Source organism: Arachis ipaensis, chromosome B3, assembly GCF_059453495.1.
Source record: "Arachis ipaensis isolate K30076 ecotype BB chromosome B3, ASM5945349v1, whole genome shotgun sequence".
Classification (NCBI taxonomy): domain Eukaryota; kingdom Viridiplantae; phylum Streptophyta; class Magnoliopsida; order Fabales; family Fabaceae; genus Arachis; species Arachis ipaensis.
In genome coordinates this window covers 129269825-129289624 of record NC_142438.1, presented here as the reverse complement: position 1 = coordinate 129289624, position 19800 = coordinate 129269825, and the positions used below count along the sequence as shown (strand labels likewise).

Here is a 19800-nt window from a genome sequence, read left to right as displayed (position 1 = left end):
GAAATATATATAAAAAATTTTGTCATTAAACTAATATTTCAAAAATTACATAAATATGAGTCAATTACAATGATAAAAATGTCACTTTTATCTCCACTTGATTATAAACTGAGAATATTAGATGAGGTATCAATTTCTTAACACACTGTTCTTTGACTTGCAGCAATATATTGCACATTTTTATATATGTCGAAATTTGTATTATTGTTGTTCTTCCATGCTGTTAAGTCAAGAAAAATAAATAAAACACAAATAATTATTCAATTAACTAATCTCGTATTTAGTTTTATATAATTTTAGTAGTATACTTTTATAATTAATGAAAAAAATTGTATTGATTTAGTTTAATTTAATTATTTTTAAAATTAATAAACTAAATCAATGATTATCTATATCATATTTAAAATATACCAAGTCATAACTTCAGAATAAATAAAATTTAATTTAAATAATAAATAAAACTCTAAATTTAAATATAATTTTAAAATTACAATTTATTTAAATCCAATTAAATAGTTCTAAACCACAGCATCAAATTTCATATTTCTCCGTTAGTATAGAGTTTTATGTATTAACTTAGATTAAATAGTATATAATTTTAAATTATGATTGAGTATATCTTAAATAATATTTAAAAATTATATAGTTTTAATGTAATTTATAGTTTATTAAATATGAATTTAAAAGAAAGGCTTTTATAAAGATAAATAGTTATTTATAGTTGTTCAATCACTAAATTAAAATATATAAAAAATTACGTATAGTACAAACTACTTCGTTAATATTCTCAGCAATGATAATAGCTTAAATTGTATTTCTCATAGAAAAAAGAGAAATAAAAAAAGTTTCACAAAGAATACTCGCCAGACAGAAGCACGAAAAAGAACAAATTCATTATTATAAAGTCTTTTCTGTTTTCTACTAAAATTATCCTTTGTCTTGATCTTACAATCTTTGATTGTGTGACTGGAATGGATTACATTATTGCTGTTACTTCACTTATCTGTAATGTATTTCTTCCGCAACAATAAGTTATAAATACAAATTTTAAAACTATAATACAAATCTTGATGTTAAATTTTAAATATCTATTCACTTATAATACTGATTATATATTGATTAATTTATGAAGTATCATTTTCTACCTAAAAAGTTAAAACTTTATTTTTTAAATATGTAAGAATATATTAACAGTAATTTTTAGTTCACAGATCAATAATCTAATTAAAAAAGGTATATATCAGTCAAATCAATTTAAATATAGCTGTTTTAAGTAAACTAATTTTTATATTATATATTATATATTATTAAATAAGTAATCAAAAATATATACTTATGTACAACGGTTTTTAAACTTAAATTTAGAAGTGATTAATAAATCATATTTTTTAATATAAATAACAAAAAAATTAGTTAAACACAAAATATTCAATATATAATAATTTTAGTCATTTAAAATTTAAGCATAAAAAATTAAAATTGGATTAAGAATTCAAAATTAATAACAACTTTATGTGGTATGTTTCAATGATAATAATAATAATACACACACGAAATATAATACTATATATCTGTTCAAGTAATATATAGTCTTCGAATTTAAATTATAAATAATAAAATATTTTTTTGGATAATTAGATTAAGTGAATAATAAAAATGATTGTCCAAATTAATAAATTTAATCCATCTGATAAAAGAAAATTGAACTTACATAAAGACGTAGTGGATTATGCAGTAATAACACTTATAGAGAGTGCCTAGTAATTTTATTTATTTTTAAATATTTAATAATTATACAAATATTATTTATTGGGTATTATTATTATCCTGACTTAAAAAGTTTATGAAATATCACTTTCTATTTAAAAAGTTAAAAATTTTAATTTTTAAATATGCAAGAATATATTAATCGTGATTTTTAGTTCACAGATAAATAATATAATAAAAAAATAAGCCAAACTAATTTAAATATAGTTGTTGTAACACCTTATCACACAGAATTTTACATCTAGGATGTAAAATAGAGGTGGCGAGACACTACGACATCTAAAATAAAATATATATAGTATAATAATTGAAAGGGTTTAATATACGAGGAGCCTTGACGAAAATGTAAAGCAAAAATCGCAAAATATAAAAGCGCAACGTTCAGAAAATGTGGTTACTTGCGTACGAAGAAATCTAAAGTCCACTAACATAATTATATAAAAGATAAGAGTAGAAGATCAAGGGTACAAAATAACAAGCTCCTAACTCAGCCTGCGAAGCTAAGGTTGACCGGAGAATATTTACGTGTGTATATATATATATCCCCAAGTCCCAAAATGCACATACATAAACCCTAGTTTTCCATAAAATCTCTAAGAGGTACATAAACAAAGCATTCTTATACACAAGTAGAAAAACTATAAATTTATACATAATAATATCAAAATAATAAAAGGAAACCCCAAAGTAAACCACTTCGCCGCAGAAACTCCAGACGGCTACCGAGGTGCCTCTCGACCTGCATCTGAAAAATGAAAACACAGTATGGAATGAGAACCGGAGGTTCTCAGCATGATAAAGGTGCCACGCACATAAGATATAAGGTCCTGTGAATGTCAGAGGCAATTCTAGAACGCCGACATTCAGATTATAAAACTTAAGAATTAAAACTGAAACCATAAATAAGGGTGGTTTTCTAAGGATTCCTAAACTTAACCAAATATTTTAACCTAACCCTCCATCATCCTCTTTCCTCCAAAACTTCCGTCACGAGTATAATCACACAGACAAGCAAGCAGACAATAACAAACACAATTAGGATACAAGTAATGCAAGTAGCATGTATACAAGTAAGCATATGAAAGTCACATAGGCATTTTCAATTAGAGCATGAACAAGCAATTCAAGCAATATGCTTATGATGCATGCCTATCCTATGGCTATTGATATCAACTGTCAGTTATTTAGCCAGCCCAACATGTCCTGGTAGCTAACCGTGGATAGAACACCAAACACGGAGCAAGTGGGACAATGCCTCAAATCTTACATCTTACCCGCGTACCCAGAGTAGGGGACAATTTCCCCCAACCTCTTACCCAAGCAGTGTTACATTCTCGGCCTGGAGCAAGCGGCAACAGAACACAGCCCTTGCATCTTACCCGAAGCCTTGAATTTTCCAGGAGCAAGTGGATAACACCACTGCATCTTACCCGGAGTCACATACAGAGACACCTTTCATTATCATTACCATTCATTTATTCATCCATTCATTCTCAATTCATACCCGGAGCAAGTGGGTACACCACTGCATCTTACTGATGAGCGGATAATTTATACGCTTTTTGGCATTGTTTTTACATAGTTTTTAGTATGATTTAGTTAGTTTTTAGTATATTTTTATTAGTTTTTAAACAAAATTCACATTTCTGGACTTTACTATGAGTTTGTGTGTTTTTCTATGATTTTAGGTATTTTCTGGCTGAAATTGAGGGACTTGAGCAAAAATCTAATTCAGAGGCTGACAAAGGACTGCATATGCTGTTGGATTCTGACCTCCTTGCACTCAAAGTGAATTTTCTGGAGCTATAGAACTCCAAATGGTGCGCTCTTAATTGCTTTGGAAAGTAGACATCCAGGGCTTTTCAGCAATATATAATAGTCCATACTTTGCCTGAGTTTAGACGACGCAAACTGGCGTTAAATGCCAGCTTCCTACCCTATTCTAGAGTTAAACGCCAGAAACAGGTTGCAAAGTGGAGTTCAACTCCAAGAGAAGCCTCTACACGTGTAAAGCTCAATGCTCAGCCCAAGCACACACCAAGTGAGCCCCGGAAGTAGATTTCTGCATCATTTACTCATTTCTGTAAACCCTAGTAACTAGTCTGATATAAATAGGACCTTTTACTATTGTATTAGACATCTTTGATCAGTTTTATGCTATCTTAGACCTTTATGGGGGCTGGCCATTCGGCCATGCCTGGACCTTGTTCTTATGTATTTTTAACGGTAGAGTTTCTACACACCATAGATTAAGGTGTGGAGCTCGCCTGTTCCTCATGAATTAATGCAAAGTACTATTATTTTTCTATTCAATTCAAGCTTATTCCTATTCTAAGATATTCATTCGCACCCAAGAACATGATGAATGTGATGATTATGTGACGCTCATCACCATTCTCACCTATGAACGCGTGCCTGACAACCACTTCCGTTCTACATGAAGATGAGATAGAATGAGTATCTCTTAGGTATCTAATACAGGGGACCGAGTCCGAGATATTAGAATCTTCGTGGTATAAGTTAGAATCCATGGATGGCCATTCCTGAGATCCGGAAAGTCTAAACCTTGTCTGTGGTATTCCGAGTAGGATCTGGGAAGGGATGGCTGTGACGAGCTTCAAACTCGCGAGTGCTGGGCGTAGTGACAGACGCAAAAGGATCACTGAATCCTATTCCAGTATGATCAAGAACCGACAGATGATTAGCCATGCAGTGACAGCGCATTGGACCATTTTCACTAAGAGGATGGAATGTAGCCATTGACAATGGTGATGCCCAACATACAGCTTGCCATGGAAAGGAATATGAAGGATTGGATGAAGACAGCAGGAAAGTAGAGGTTCAGGAGGAACAAAAGCATCTCTATACGCTTATCTGAAATTCTCACCAATGAATTACATAAGTATCTCTATCTTTATATTACGTTTTATTTATCTTTTAATTATCAAATCTCTAAAACCATTTGAATCCGCCTGACTGAGATTTAAAAGGTGACCATAGCTTGCTTCAGGACGACAATCTCCGTGGGATCGACCCTTACTCACGTAAGGTTTATTACTTGGACGACCCAGTGCACTTGCTGGTTAGTTGTGCGAAGCTGTGACAAAGTGTGATTCACGTTTGAGAGCACCAAGTCTTTGGCGCCATTGTTGATGATCACAATTTCGTGCACCAAGTTTTTGGTGCCGTTGCCGGGGATTGTTCGAGTTTGGACAACTGACGGTTCATCTTGTTGCTCAGATTAGGTAATTTTATTTTAATTTTAAGTTTTTGTTTTTATTCTTTTTATTCTCGAAAAATTTAAAAAAAATTAATAAAAAATAAATTATTCTATGTTCTTCAGAATTTTTAAGAGTGAATTCTAGAGTTTCTTCATGATCTGTTGAAGCCTGGCTGGCTGTCAAGCCATGTCTAAATTTTTGGACTGAGGTTTCCACTTATCATGGCAAGAGTCCTTGGACTCTCATCTAATCAGCTGTTATATGCCTGATTTGTATCTGCTAAAGCTTGGCTGGCCATTGGCCATGTCTAGTGTTTTGGACCGGAGCTTTCACTGAAAGCTTGGCTGGCTAGTGAGCCATGTCTAATTCCTGGACTGGAGCTTTAGACTAACATTGCATGATTCCTGGAATTCTCATTAAAAATTCTGAAATCCTTATTTTTCTTTTCCAAAATATTTTTGAAAAATTACAAAAAAATTTAATAAAATCATAAAAACCAAAAAAAAAAATTGATGTTTCTTGTTTGAGTCTTGTGTCAATTTTTAAGTTTGGTGTCAATTGCATGTTTATCTCTTTCTTGCATTTTTTGAAAATTCATGCATTGCATTCTTCATGATCTTCATATTTTCTTATTGTGTGTTGCATCTTATTTTTCATATGCATTCTTGCATTCATAGTATCTAAAAACTAAAAATTTCTAAGTTTGGTGTCTTGCATGTTCTTCTTTTCTTCAAAAATTTTCAAAAATAAGTTCTTGGTGTTCATCTTGACATTCAAAGTGTTCTTGGTGTTCATCTTGACATTCATAGTGTTCTTGCACATGCATCATTTGTTTTGATCCAAAACTTTCATGCATTGAGTCTTTTTATTGTTTTTCTCTTTCTTCATTAAAAATTTAAAAATAAAAAAATATCTTTCCCTTATTTTCTCATAAATTTTCGAAAATTTGACTTGACTTTTTCAAAACTTTTTAAAATTTAGTTGTTTCTTATGAGTCAAATCAAATTTTCAATTTAAAAATTCTATCTTTTTCAAATCTTTTCAAAAATCAAATCTTTTTCATTTTTTCTTTCATAATTTCAAAATTTTCAAAATTTGATTTTCAAAATCTTTTTCTTATTTCTATTTCATATTTTCGAAATTAATGCTAACAATTAATGTGATTGATTCAAAAATTTTAAGTTTGTTACTTGCCTAGTAAGAAAGGTTCAATCTTTAAATTTTAAATCATATCTTTTTTGTTTCTTGTTAGTCAAGTAATCAACTTTAATTTTCAAAAATAAAATCTTTTTAAATTTCTTTTTCAAAATCAATTTCAAAATCTTTTCTAACTTCTTTTTAACTTCTTATCTTTTCAAAAATTGATTTTCAAATCTTTTTCAATTAACTACTTGACTTTTTGTTTGATTTTAAAAGTTTACTATTTCAATCATATCTTTTTCAAAACTACCTAACTAATTCTCTCTCTAATTTTCGAAAATCCCCTTCCTCTTTTTTAAAATTTCTTTTTAATTAACTAATTGTTTTAAATTTTAATTTAATTTAATTTCTTTTTTCTTTTTAAAATTTTCAAATTCTAACCTTAATTTTAATTTAAAAACAAAAATATTTCTATTTTATTTTATTTAATTTTCAAAAATTCTACTCTCTCACCTCCTTCTAATTATTTATTTATCTACTAACACTTCTCTTCTTCTTAAAAATTCGAACCCTCTCCTTCCTTCTGTGTTCGAATTCTTTTCCTTCTCTTCTACTCACATAAAGGAACCTCTCTACTGTGGCAAAGAGGATCCCTATTATTTTCTGTTCTCTTCTTTTTCATATGAACAGGAACAAGGATAAAAATATTCTTGTTGAAGCTGATCCTGAACCTGAAAGGACTCTGGAGATGAAGCTAAGGGAAGCTAAAGCATAACTCTCTGAAGAAAATCTGACAGAAATTTTCGAAAAAGAATGAGACATGGCCGAAAATAATAACAATGCAAGGAAGATGCTTGGTGACTTTACTGTACCCAATTCCAATTTACATGGAAAAAGCATCTCAATCCCTGCCATTAGAGCAAACAATTTTGAGCTAAAGTCTCAATTAGTTTCTCTGATGCAACAGAACTGCAAGTTTCATGGACTTCCATCTGAAGATTCTTTTCAGTTCTTAACTGAATTCTTGCAGATCTGTGATACTGTTAAGACCAATGGGGTTGATCCCGAGGTCTACAGGCTTATGCTTTTCCCATTTGTTGTACGAGACAGAGCTAGAATATGGTTGGACTCTCAACCTAAAGATAGCCTGAACTCTTGGGATAAGCTGGTCACGGCTTTCTTAGCCAAGTTCTTTCCTCCTCAAAAGCTTAGTAAGCTTAGAGTGGATGTTCAAACCTTCAGACAGAAGGACGGTGAATCCCTCTATGAAGCTTGGGAGAGATACAAGCAACTGACCAAAAAGTGTCCTTCTGACATGCTTTCAGAATGGACCATCCTGGATATATTCTATGATGGTCTGTCTGAGTTATCAAAGATGTCATTGGACCATTCTGCAGGTGGATCTATTCACCTAAAAAAATGCCTGCAGAAGCTTAGGAACTTATTGACATGGTTGCAAATAACCAGTTCATGTACACTTCTGAAAGAAATCCTGTGAGTAATAGGACGCCTCAGAGGAAGGGAGTTCTTGAAATTGATACTCTGAATGCCATATTGGCTCAGAACAAAATATTGACTCAGCAAGTCAATATGATCTCTCAGAGTCTGAATGGATTGAAGGAATCATCCAACAGTACTATAGAGGCATCTTCTGAAGAAGAAGCTTATGATTCTGAGAACCCTGTAATAGCAGAGGTGAATTACATGGGTGAACCCTATGGAAACACCTATAATCCCTCATGGAGAAATCATCCAAATTTCTCATGGAAGGATTAACAAAAGCCTCAACAAGGCTTTAATAATGGTGGAAGAAACAGGTTTAGCAATAGCAAGCCTTTTCCATCATCCACTCAGCAACAGACAGAGAATTCTGAGCAGAATCCATCTAGCTTAGCAAATATAGTCTTTGATCTATCTAAGTCCACTCTAAGTTTCATGAATGAAACAAGGTCCTCCATTAGAAATTTGGAGGCACAAGTGGGCTAGCTAAGTAAAAGGGTCACTGAAACTCCTCTAGTACTCTCCCAAGCAATACAGAAGAAAATTCAAAGAGAGAGTAGAAGGCAATTGATTTGACCATCATGGTCGAACCTACAAGGGAGGAGGAGGATGTGAATCCCAGTGAGGAAGACCTCCTGAGACGTTCAGTGACCAATAAGGAGTTTCCCTTTGAGGAACCAAAGGAATCTGAGGCTCATCTAGAGACCATAGAGATTCCATTGAACCTCCTTCTGCCCTTCACGAGCTCTGATGAGTATTCTTCTTCTGAAGAGAATGAAGACGTCACTGAAGAGCAAGTTGCTAAGTACCTTGGTGCAATCATGAAGCTGAATGCCAAATTATTTGGTAATGAGACTTGGGAAGATGAACCTCCCTTGCTCACCAATGAACTAAATGCATTGGATAGGCAGAAATTACCTCAAAAGAAACAGGATCCTGGTAAATTCTTAATTCCCTGTAACATAGGCACCATGACCTTTGAGAAGGCTCTGTGTGACCTGGGGTCAGGCATAAACTTAATGCCACTCTCTGTAATGTAGAAACTTGGAATCTTTGAGGTGCAAGCTGCCAGAATCTCATTGGAGATGGCAGACAACTCAAGAAAATAGGCTTATGGACAAGTAGAGGACGTGTTAGTAAAGATTGAAGGCCTTTACATCCCTGCTGATTTCATAATCCTAGACACTGGGAAGGATGAAGATGAATCCATCATCCTTGGAAGACCCTTCCTAGCCACAGCAAAATCTATGATTGATATGGACAGAGGAGAGTTGGTCCTTCAACTGAATGAGGACTACCTTGTGTTTAAGACTCAAGGTTCTCCTTCTGTAACCATGGAGAGGAAGCATGAAAAGCTTCTCTCACTGCAGAGTCAACCAAAGCCCCCACAGTCAAACTCTAAGTTTGGTGTTGGGAGATTCCAACCTTGCTCTGATTATCTGTGAGGCTCCATGAGAGCTCACTGTCAAGCTATTGACATTAAAGAAGCGCTTGTTGGGAGGCAACCCAATGTTATTTAATCATATCTGTTTTATTTTCTTTTTATTATTTCGTGTTTTATTAGGTTGATGATCATGTGGAGTCACAAAAACTACTGAAAAATCAAAAACAGAATGAAAAACAGCATTAAAAATAGCACACCCTGGAGGAGGAGCATTCTGGCATTTAAACGCCAGAAACAAGCATCTGTCTGGCGTTTAACGCCAGAAGCAAGCATCTACCTGGCGTTAAACGCCAGAAACAAGCAGTAGTCTGGCGTTAAATGCCAGGATTGCACAGCAAGGGCGTTTTACACGCCTAATTAGAGCAGGGATATTAAGTCCTTGGCCCCACTGGATCTATGGACCCCACAAGATCCCCACAGGATCTGTGGACCCCACAGGATCCCCACCACTTCTTCTCTCCTCTTCACACCTTTTCATAACTCTCTTCCCTAAATACCCTTCACCAAACACCTCACTCACTCTTCCCCATCATCTCTTCACCACTCACATCCATCCCCTCTTCCCCATAAACCCCACCTACCTCCAAAATTCAAACTCTTTTCCCTCCCAAACCTAACCCTAATGACCGAACCCTAAACCCCACCCCACCCCTATATAAACCCCTCATTCCTTCTTCATTTTCATACAACACAACCCTTTCTTCTTCCCTTGGCCGAATACACACCCCTCTCCCTCTCCTCCATTCTTTTTCTTCTTCTCCTTCTTTCTTTCTTCTTTTGCTCGGGGACGAGCAAACATTTTAAGTTTGGTGTGGTAAAAATCATTGCTTTTTATTTTTCCATAACCATCAATGGCACCTGAGGCCAGAAAATCCTCAAGAAAGAGGAAAGGGAAGGCAATTGCTTCCACCTCTGAGTCATGGGAGATGGAGAGATTCATCTCAAAGGTCCATCAAGACCACTTCTATGAAGTTGTGGCCAAGAAGAAAGTGATCTCTGAGGTTCCTTTCAAGCTCAAAAAGAATGAGTATTCGAAGATCCGACTTGAGATCCAAAGAAGAGGTTGGGAAGTTCTCACCAACCCCATTCAACAAGTCGGGATCTTAATGGTTCAAGAGTTCTATGCAAATGCATGGATCACTAGGAACCATGATCAAAGTGTGAACCCGAATCCAAAGCATTAGCTCACCATGGTTTGGGGGAAATACTTAGATTTCAGTCCGGAAAATATAAGGCTAGCGTTCAACTTGCCAATGATGGAAGAAAACGCACGCCCTTACACCAGAAGGGTCAACTTTGATCAAAGGTTGGACCAAGTCCTCATGGACATATGTGTAGAAAGAGCTCAATGGAAGGTTGACTCAAGAGGCAAGCCGGTTCAATTAAGAAGACTGTACCTTAAGCCTGTAGCTAGAGGATGGTTGGAGTTCATTCAGCGCCCAATCATTCCTACTAGCAACCGGTCTGAAGTTACTGTAGACCGGGCCATTATGATCCATAGTATCATGATTGGGGAGAAAGTAGACGTTCATGAGATTATACCTCAAGAACTCTAAAGGTTAGCCTTTCCTCACCTCATTTGCCACCTCTGCAATTCGGCTGGGATTGATATAGAGGGAGACATCCTCATTGATGAGAATAAGCCCATCACTAAGAAAAGGATGGAGCAAACAAGAGATCATGGACCTCAACAAGAGCATGAGGAAATTTCTCACCATAAAATCCCTGAGATGCCTCAGGGGATGCACTTTCCTCCACAGAATTATTGGAAGCAAATCAACACCTCCCTAGGAGAATTAAGTTCCAACATGGGACAACTAAGGATGGAGTACCAAGAGCACTCCATCATCTTTCATGAGATTAGAGAAGATCAAAGAGCTATGAGGGAGGAGCAACAAAGACAAGGAAGAGACATAGAGGAGCTCAAGAGCACCATTGGTTCTTCAAGAAGAGGAAGACGTCACCCTCACTAAGGTGGACCCATTCCTTAATCTCCTTGTTCTTATTTTCCTATTTTTTGTTTACTATGCTTTATGTTTATGTTTATGTCTGATTACATGATCATTAGTATTTAAGTGTCTATGCCTTAAAGCTATGAATGTCCTATGAATCCATCACCTCTCTTAAATGAAAAATGTTTTAATTACAAAAGAACAAGAAGTACATGGTTTCCAATTCATCCTTGAAATTAGTTTAATTATTTTGATGTGGTGACAATACTTTTTGTTTTCTGAATGAATGCTTGAACAGTGCATATGTCTTTTGATATTGTGGTTTATGAATGTTAAATATGTTGGCTCTTGAAAGAATGATGAAAAAGGAGAAATGTTGTTGATAATATGAAAAATCATAAAATTGATTCTTGAAGCAAGAAAAAGCAGTGAATATAAAAGCTTGCGAAAAAAAAAGAGAAAAGAAAAATGGTGAAAAAAAAAGAAAAAAAAAAAAGAAAAAGCAAGCAGAAAAAAGCCAAAAGCTCTTAAAACTAAAAGGCAAGAGCAAAAAGCCAATAGCCATTAAAACCAAAAGGCAAGGATAATAAAAAGGATCCAAGGCTTTGAGCATCAATGGATAGGAGGGCCTAAAGGAATAAAATCATGGCCTAAGCGGCTAAACCAAGCTGTCCCTAACCATGTGCTTGTGGCGTGAAGGTGTCAAGTGAAAACTTGAGACTGAGCGGTTAAAGTCAAGGTCCAAAGCAAAAAAAAGAGTGTGCTTAAGAACCCTGGACACCTCTAATTGGGGACTTTAGCAAAGCTAAGTTACAATCTGAAAAGGTTCACCCAGTTATGTGTCTGTGGCATTTATGTATCCGGTAGTAATACTGGAAAACAAAGTGCTTAGGGCCACGGCCAAGACTCATAAAGTAACTGTGTTCAAGAATCAAAATACTGAACTAGGAGAATCAATAACACTATCTAAATTCTTAGTTCCTATAGATGCTAATCAGTCTGAACTTCAATGGATAAAGTGAGATGCCAAAACTATCAAGAGGCAAAAAGTTAATAGTCCTGCTCATCTGATTGGAGCAAAGTTTCATTGATATTTTGGAATTTATAGTATATTCTCTTCTTTTTATCCTATTTGATTTTCAGTTGCTTGGGATAAGTTTGGTGTTGTGATGAGCGGATAATTTATACGCTTTTTGGCATTGTTTTTACATAGTTTTTAGTATGATTTAGTTAGTTTTTAGTATATTTTTATTAGTTTTTAAACAAAATTCACATTTCTGGACTTTACTATGAGTTTGTATATTTTTCTATGATTTTAGGTATTTTCTGGCTGAAATTGAGGGACTTGAGCAAAAATCTAATTCAGAGGCTGACAAAGGACTGCATATGCTGTTGGATTCTGACCTCCTTGCACTCAAAGTGAATTTTCTGGAGCTATAGAACTCCAAATGGCACGATCTCAATTGCGTTGGAAAGTAGACATCCAGGGCTTTTCAACAATATATAATAGTTCATACTTTGCCTGAGTTTAGATGACGCAAACTGGCGTTCAATGCCAGCTTCCTGCCCTATTCTGGAGTTAAACGCCAGAAACAGGTTGCAAAGTGGAGTTCAACTCCAAGAGAAGCCTCTACACGTGTAAAGCTCAATGCTCAGCCCAAGCACACACCAAGTAGGCCCCGGAAGTAGATTTTTGCATCATTTACTCATTTCTGTAAACCCTAGTAACTAGTCTGACATAAATAGGACCTTTTACTATTGTATTAGACATCTTTGATCAGTTTTATGCTATCTTAGACCTTTATGGGGGCTGGCCATTCGGCCATGCCTGGACCTTTTTCTTATGTATTTTTAATGGTAGAGTTTCTACACACCATAGATTAAGGTGTGGAGCTCTGCTGTTCCTCATGAATTAATGCAAAGTACTATTGTTTTTCTATTCAATTCAAGCTTATTCCTATTCTAAGATATTCATTCGCACCCAAGAACATGATGAATGTGATGATTATGTGACGCTCATCACCGTTCTCACCTATGAACGCGTGCCTGACAACCACTTCCGTTCTACATGAAGATGAGATAGAATGAGTATCTCTTAGGTATCTAATACAGGGGACCGAGTCCGAGATATTAGAATCTTCGTGGTATAAGTTAGAATCCATGGACGGCTATTCCTGAGATCCGGAAAGTCTAAACCTTGTCTGTGGTATTCCGAGTAGGATCTGGGAAGGGATGGCTGTGACGAGCTTCAAACTCGCGAGTGTTGGGCGTAGTGACAGACGCAAAAGGATCACTGAATCCTATTCCAGTATGATCGAGAACCGACAGATGATTAGCCATGCAGTGACAGTGCATTGGACCATTTTCACTGAGAGGACGGGGTGTAGCCATTGACAATGGTGATGCCCAACATACAGCTTGCCATGGAAAGGAATATGAAGGATTGGATGAAGACAGCAGGAAAGCAGAGGTTCAGGAGGAACAAAAACATCTCTATACGCTTATCTGAAATTCTCACCAATGAATTACATAAGTATCTCTATCTTTATATTACGTTTTATTTATCTTTTAATTATCAAATCTCTAAAACCATTTGAATCCGCCTGACTGAGATTTACAAGGTGACCATAGCTTGCTTCAGGCCGACAATCTCCGTGGGATCGACCCTTACTCACATAAGGTTTATTACTTGGACGACCCAGTGCACTTGCTGGTTAGTTGTGCGAAGTTGTGACAAAGTGTGATTCACGTTTAAGAGCACCAAGTCTTTGGCGCCATTGTTGATGATCACAATTTCGTACACCACTTACCCGGCAATCTCATCTCTTACCCGGAGCAAGTAGTTAACACCACTGCGTCTTATCCGGAGGCACATCACAATCAATTTCAATTTCATTATCATTATAAATTATTCATAATCATCTATAACCAATGCATAATCATCCTTTACAACCATGGCATCACATATACTTCAGTTCTCTGCATTTTTCATACATAATTCATTATTTTTCAACCTTGCTTCACCCCCAAGTTACCACTCTTTCCTAGTTCCATCTCATCACTAGGCTTACTAACAAAATCTAGGACCAAAGGAATGAAAATAGAGGTTTAGAGGTTTAAAATTAGGTTTAAAATTCAAAAACCAGATTTGCTAAAACAATGGTCACGCGTACGCGTGGGCGTGAAAAATCTTTGCTCACGTACGCAAGCCCCTACCTGCGTATGCGTGAATCTCAACCCGAAAGGGTTGGTCGCGTCGCAAGCAGCTAGACACGTACGCAAACCCCAAGTCACGCGTACGTGTGGGCGTACATTTTGTCAAAAATTTTAACCAAGTCTAAAATGCTACAGAATTCCAATTTTAAAACCAAAACTTCCGATGCGCATAACTTTTTTGTTTTAAATTATTTTTCTTTTGTTCTTCGAATGGCGTAAACTTCACTAACCCAATTTTCATATAAAATAGATTTGAAATCATTTGAGGGTCCAAAAACCGAGTTATGGCTCACCGAAATTTTATCAAAAACCAAAGTTACACAAAACTTCAAAACCTCTACTTTCTTAAAAATCCTACTTCAATTTAACTTACCATACCCAAAAATCCCAACACAACATATTTTCCTCAACACCACAATAACCACCATAGCTTACCATATCTCAAATCAATAATGTCATTCATCAATCTCTCAAATACATCAACAAAATCATAATTCACCCATCCTAAACATATACATTCATGTCATCAAGCCATTAATCATCAATTCATCAATTCACATTCTAATATTATCATCAGTAGTAGTCACCCAGTCAAATACACAACTCATATTACAAATCATCACAAGGATACTAAGCATTAATCATTCCTTTACATTCTAACATATCCTATGGTCGTCTAGCCTAAGTTTTCACAGAACATTATATACTAAATACGCAAAACCTAAATCATAACTTGGCCAATTTTTACGTATTACCTGAGACAACCCACACAAAGCAAGCTCACAAGTTCAACCACCAAAATTCAACCTCCAAAGTTTCACCAAGCATCCAACATTTGCAATTAAGCTCCAATTCACATATATACCGACCTAATTCACCTTACCACATCCATATACTAAATTTTCAATACACAAACACATATAATCAAGAAAATTCAATAGGGTTTTAGGGTTCTCACCTCACCAACGGAGAATTGGAACAAGACTCGGCAAGTCCACTAAGTTAATTCGATCCTAGACACCGAAATTACACAAAATCTCAATACCAAAGCCCAATGATTTTGAAAACTATAAATAATAAAACGTGACTTTCTTACCTCACAATGTTTTGGGATTTGTAGAGCTCAACGCCATGGTCGCGTGGTCGCAAACGGTGCAGCGATCGGAGCTCTGGATCAAAAGTTACGTGGATTTGAATGAAATCAAGGTTTTATGAAAGTTGGGAATGTTCTTCCCCCTTGGCTGAGCACTCAGCGTTCTTTGCATGCAAGGGTGGAAGAATGAGCTGAAGCTCATTTAACTTGATGGGTTGTTGGGCCCACGGGCTAAGTTTGGGTTCGGTTCGACCGGTTCGGCTAAATCTTGGGCCGAATTCTTTGAAATTAATGTCAAAATTTTTGTTTTAATTAGCTCTATCCCATATTACCATAAAATTTACATTTTTAATTTTTTATTAAAAATTAATTTATTGATTAATTATTCGCTAATTTTGTGGAGTTTATAGCTATCTTAAAAAAACTAATTTTATAATATATATTATTGAATAATTAATTAAAAATATACATTTATGTACAATGATCTTTAAATTTGAATTTAAAACCTTGTTGAAGAAGCTTATCTCAATTACAAAAGTCAACAGAATCATCAGCTTGGTTTTCTATAATCAGCATTTGCTGTACTGTGATGTGCATGACTATTTGTCTTAATAATAATAATAATATAATTGATATAATCATTGTGCAACAGGAGAAGTTTATAAAAACATTGGCAGAAGTTCAGGCCCAACATGTCGAGGCTCAAGCACAGGGAATGGAACTACAACCAATTGATGAAGACTTGATTTGGAAGAAAGTGTGTGGTGGGCAAAAGAAGAATCGAGTTTACGGAAAAGGGTCATTCTTTTCTAGCTCTATCAAGTCTGGAACCACTTCTGCCAATTCTGTATCTGGAAGAGCACCAAGAAATCAAAATTCTATTCCTGATTTGCAAGAACAGATTCATAATATCAATGAAGAGCTCTTTCAGCGTGTTACTCAATAAACAGATGGGTGTATTACTAAGTTGTTAGATACACGCTTGGCTCCTTTGGAAAAGACTCAAAAGAAGTTAGAAAAGTTGGAATGGGCAATTGGAAAGGCCAAGAAGGAAAAGCTGAAACAGAAGAGATGGACTGAGGCTTATGTTAGCTATTATGAGAAGGTTAGAGCGTCAAGTAGTTCTAGTGCAGTTCCACTACCACCGCCACCACCACCACCTTCAATGTCTTCGGATGAGGACTAATGATGATGAGGATGAAGATGACACTGAAGACTATAGCTGATAGTTTTAGTATGGTTGAACAATATACTAGGAATTATAGTTGATGATCAATACATTTTGTTTATGTTTTGAATTATATTGACTTGCTTGTTTATAGTACTTTTCTTTTGGTTTGATAATACGATGAATTTGTTTATTTTTTGAAATATTATAAATATTCGAATACAAATTAGTTAAAAATTTGTATTAAATTATATTTATTTTGTATGAAAACAAGTTTATTTTGTAATTAGAAAAATAAAAAAATTCTATTTTACCTTACTGACAAATTTACAGACGGATTTTCTGTCTGTAATCAGAATGTGAGATGATTTTCCAAAGATTAAATTATAGATGGAAAATTCGTCGCCTTCGGGAAATGGATGGAGAATTTACAGAGGAAAAATCCGTCGGTAACTAGTAAAAATCCATCGGTAATTTTTCGACGGAAAAAAAATCTGTCAGTAAATAATTTCCGACGGGGCTTTTACAGAGGGACAAAATTCGTCGGTAATTTCGTCAGTAACTAAAATTCGTCTGTAATAAAGACTAAATCTGTCTGTATTAATCCATTTTCTAGTTGTGATATATACTGAGCAAGTATCTTCATTGAATTAATCATAAAGGTTAATAAAACATAATAGCATAATTTTCACTTAATTGTAGCAAGTATCTCCATTAAAAATATTGGCTAATTATTATCGTGTACAATTAGTGTGTGTGTGTACCTAATTTTTTTCTTTTTTTATTTTTCATACCTAATGGCTACTAGCTATGATTCTATCAATAGTATTACCTATGGTAGATTATGTGATGAAAAAGTTTGGAAATTAAAATAAAGGCAAGAATTATAAGGTTATGAAAAGTCCCATTTAAATTTGACAAAAGCAAGACGGCTTACATAGAAATAATTCTAATGGATGATAAGATTAGTTGATTATTTTTCATAATTCTTTCAAGTCATGCTAGGTCTAATTTATAAATATTTTTTGTTCATATTTTAAGTTCATTTTATAAGTAAATCCTTGCACAAATCAAAGATAGTGCGATTTAATAGCTTTATAAGTACTAATAGCCTTTATATTTAATTTGTTTTACAGTATGATAAAATTCATTGTTCAATCAAGAATTATTTGGCAAAGATGTTTGAGAATGAACTAATCGAGAGAAATGTCTATGTCTTCTCAAATTTTGTGATTGAAGAATCAAACAGAATTTATCTTCTGACTGCATATGTGTGTAGAATAACTTTTAAGAAGGAGTCACGTATAGATCAATCGTAAAATTCTTGATAATCTTTTCAATTTTCTTATTCATGCTGATATATTGAAACAAACAAATAAACAATCCAACTTATTTGGTACGTAGTTAATTTGTATTAGTCTACACAAAATTTTTTTAATTTTAATTTTTACCAAGAAATTATACAATAGCATCATTTTATTGATAATATAAATTTTAACAGTTTATTTATGCAAATATTTGAAATTATATCGTGACTTTTTTTAAGGTATATTATTTTATTAATATATTATTAGTTTTATCGTTTAATATAAATTAGTAAAATCTCTTTAATTTATAAGTAATTTATTATGTTATTCATTTATTTGTCTTTAATTTGACACTTTTAATTTAGTTTTTTTAATTAGATGTTATTAGACTCTTGACCAAAAAAAGAGAACTTATATCATAGTCAAAAATAGAGAAAAGTGGCCATTACATTGTAGTTGATCTTCATAATTTACGGTATATGAAATTTTAATATTTCATAATGAGATTTTATTTTGTAACAATTATCTATTCATATACAAAATCTTTTAATTTTTTCATTATATATTACTACTTATTTTTTAAAAGGACATGTTACTAATGAAGTATTTTTTACACCAAAAGTAAGAAGTGTTATTTATTATTCAACAATGCATTTTGGATTTTTTTACCAGAGACTTATTTAATAAATTTTCAATTAATTATGTTATTTTAAATTAAAAAATATAGATTTGATGATGTCAGAAGTCCAAATAAATTATATTGCACTTATAAAAATTGAAGAGTTGCTCCAGTCAAATTATTGTAGAATGCCATATCCTCCAAAAAATTTGGTGTCCAAATTAGAAGACAGAATTATAATGAAAGAGTTGAACTTTGATGGTAATACTCTTATGAGTGAACTAAGTGGGTATTTAGAAAAACTAACTGATGAGCAGAAATTTACATACAATCAAATAATGGGTGCTGTTAGTGATAATATGAGTGTACTTTTCTTCTTATATAATCAAGGTCATTGTGAAAAAATATTCTTATAGTCAACTATATCATGCTCAATTATATTTAAAGGAGGTATAATTTTAAATGTTGCTTTGAGTGGAATTAGAGCACTTCTGTTTCCTGATGGAAGAATTGTACATTCAAGGTTTAAAATTTCTTTGACCATAAATAAAGATTCTTTTTGTAACATTAAACAGGAAAGTCCTCTTGTAAGGTTAATAACCAAGGCCAAATCAATCATGTTGGATGAAGCTCTAATGATAAGTAAGTATTGTTACGAAGCTTTAGAAAAATGCCTCAGAGACATCTTGAGGCGCTCAGATTCGTATAATGCTCATTTTCTATTTGGAGGTAAAGTTGTTGTCTTTGGAGGAGATTTTAAATAAATTTTACCTGTGATTCCCAAAGGCTCAAGGCAAGATATAATTCAGTCTTCTATTAATTCTTCATATTTGTGGCATAACTGTAATGTTCGAAAGCTTACAAAAAATATGAGATTGTCACTAGGTAAAAACAATAACATACAAGAACTCAAAAATTTTGCATAATGGCTACTCAAAATTGGTGATTGTTTGGTTGGTGATACAACAGATGGTGAATCAATTGTTTTAATACCATCTGACATTTGGGTTAAGAACTCTGAGAAAGTTTTGGATGACCTCATTGATTTTATGTATCCGGATATGTTATCCAATTTATCCATTGAAATTTATTTCAATAATAGAACAATTCTTGCACCAACTCTAAATTGTGTCACTGATGTCAACAATAAGATAATTGCAGGGTTACCTGGACAAGAAAGAATTTACTTAAGTTATGACTCTGTGTGTGCTGAGGATAGAAATATGGAATTTGAGTTAGATGCTTTCTCACCAGAGATTTTAAATAGAATAAATTGTTCAGGTCTACCACCACACAAATTAATCGTGAAGGTTGGCGCTCCTGTTTTGTTGCTGTGGAATGACCAAATTAATATTTTGTGCAATGGAACGAGA

The 19800-nt window shown here is 34.0% G+C and overlaps 1 non-coding gene across 1 annotated transcript; it reads right to left on the bottom strand.

The window, feature by feature from the left end:
* Window positions 1-7341: 7341 nt before the first annotated feature.
* LOC148572440 (small nucleolar RNA R71) lies at window positions 7342-7449 on the bottom strand. Its single transcript, XR_015908305.1, has one exon. It is a non-coding gene; the product is annotated as a small nucleolar RNA R71 (small nucleolar RNA).
* Between the last annotated feature and the right edge of the window lie 12351 nt (window positions 7450-19800).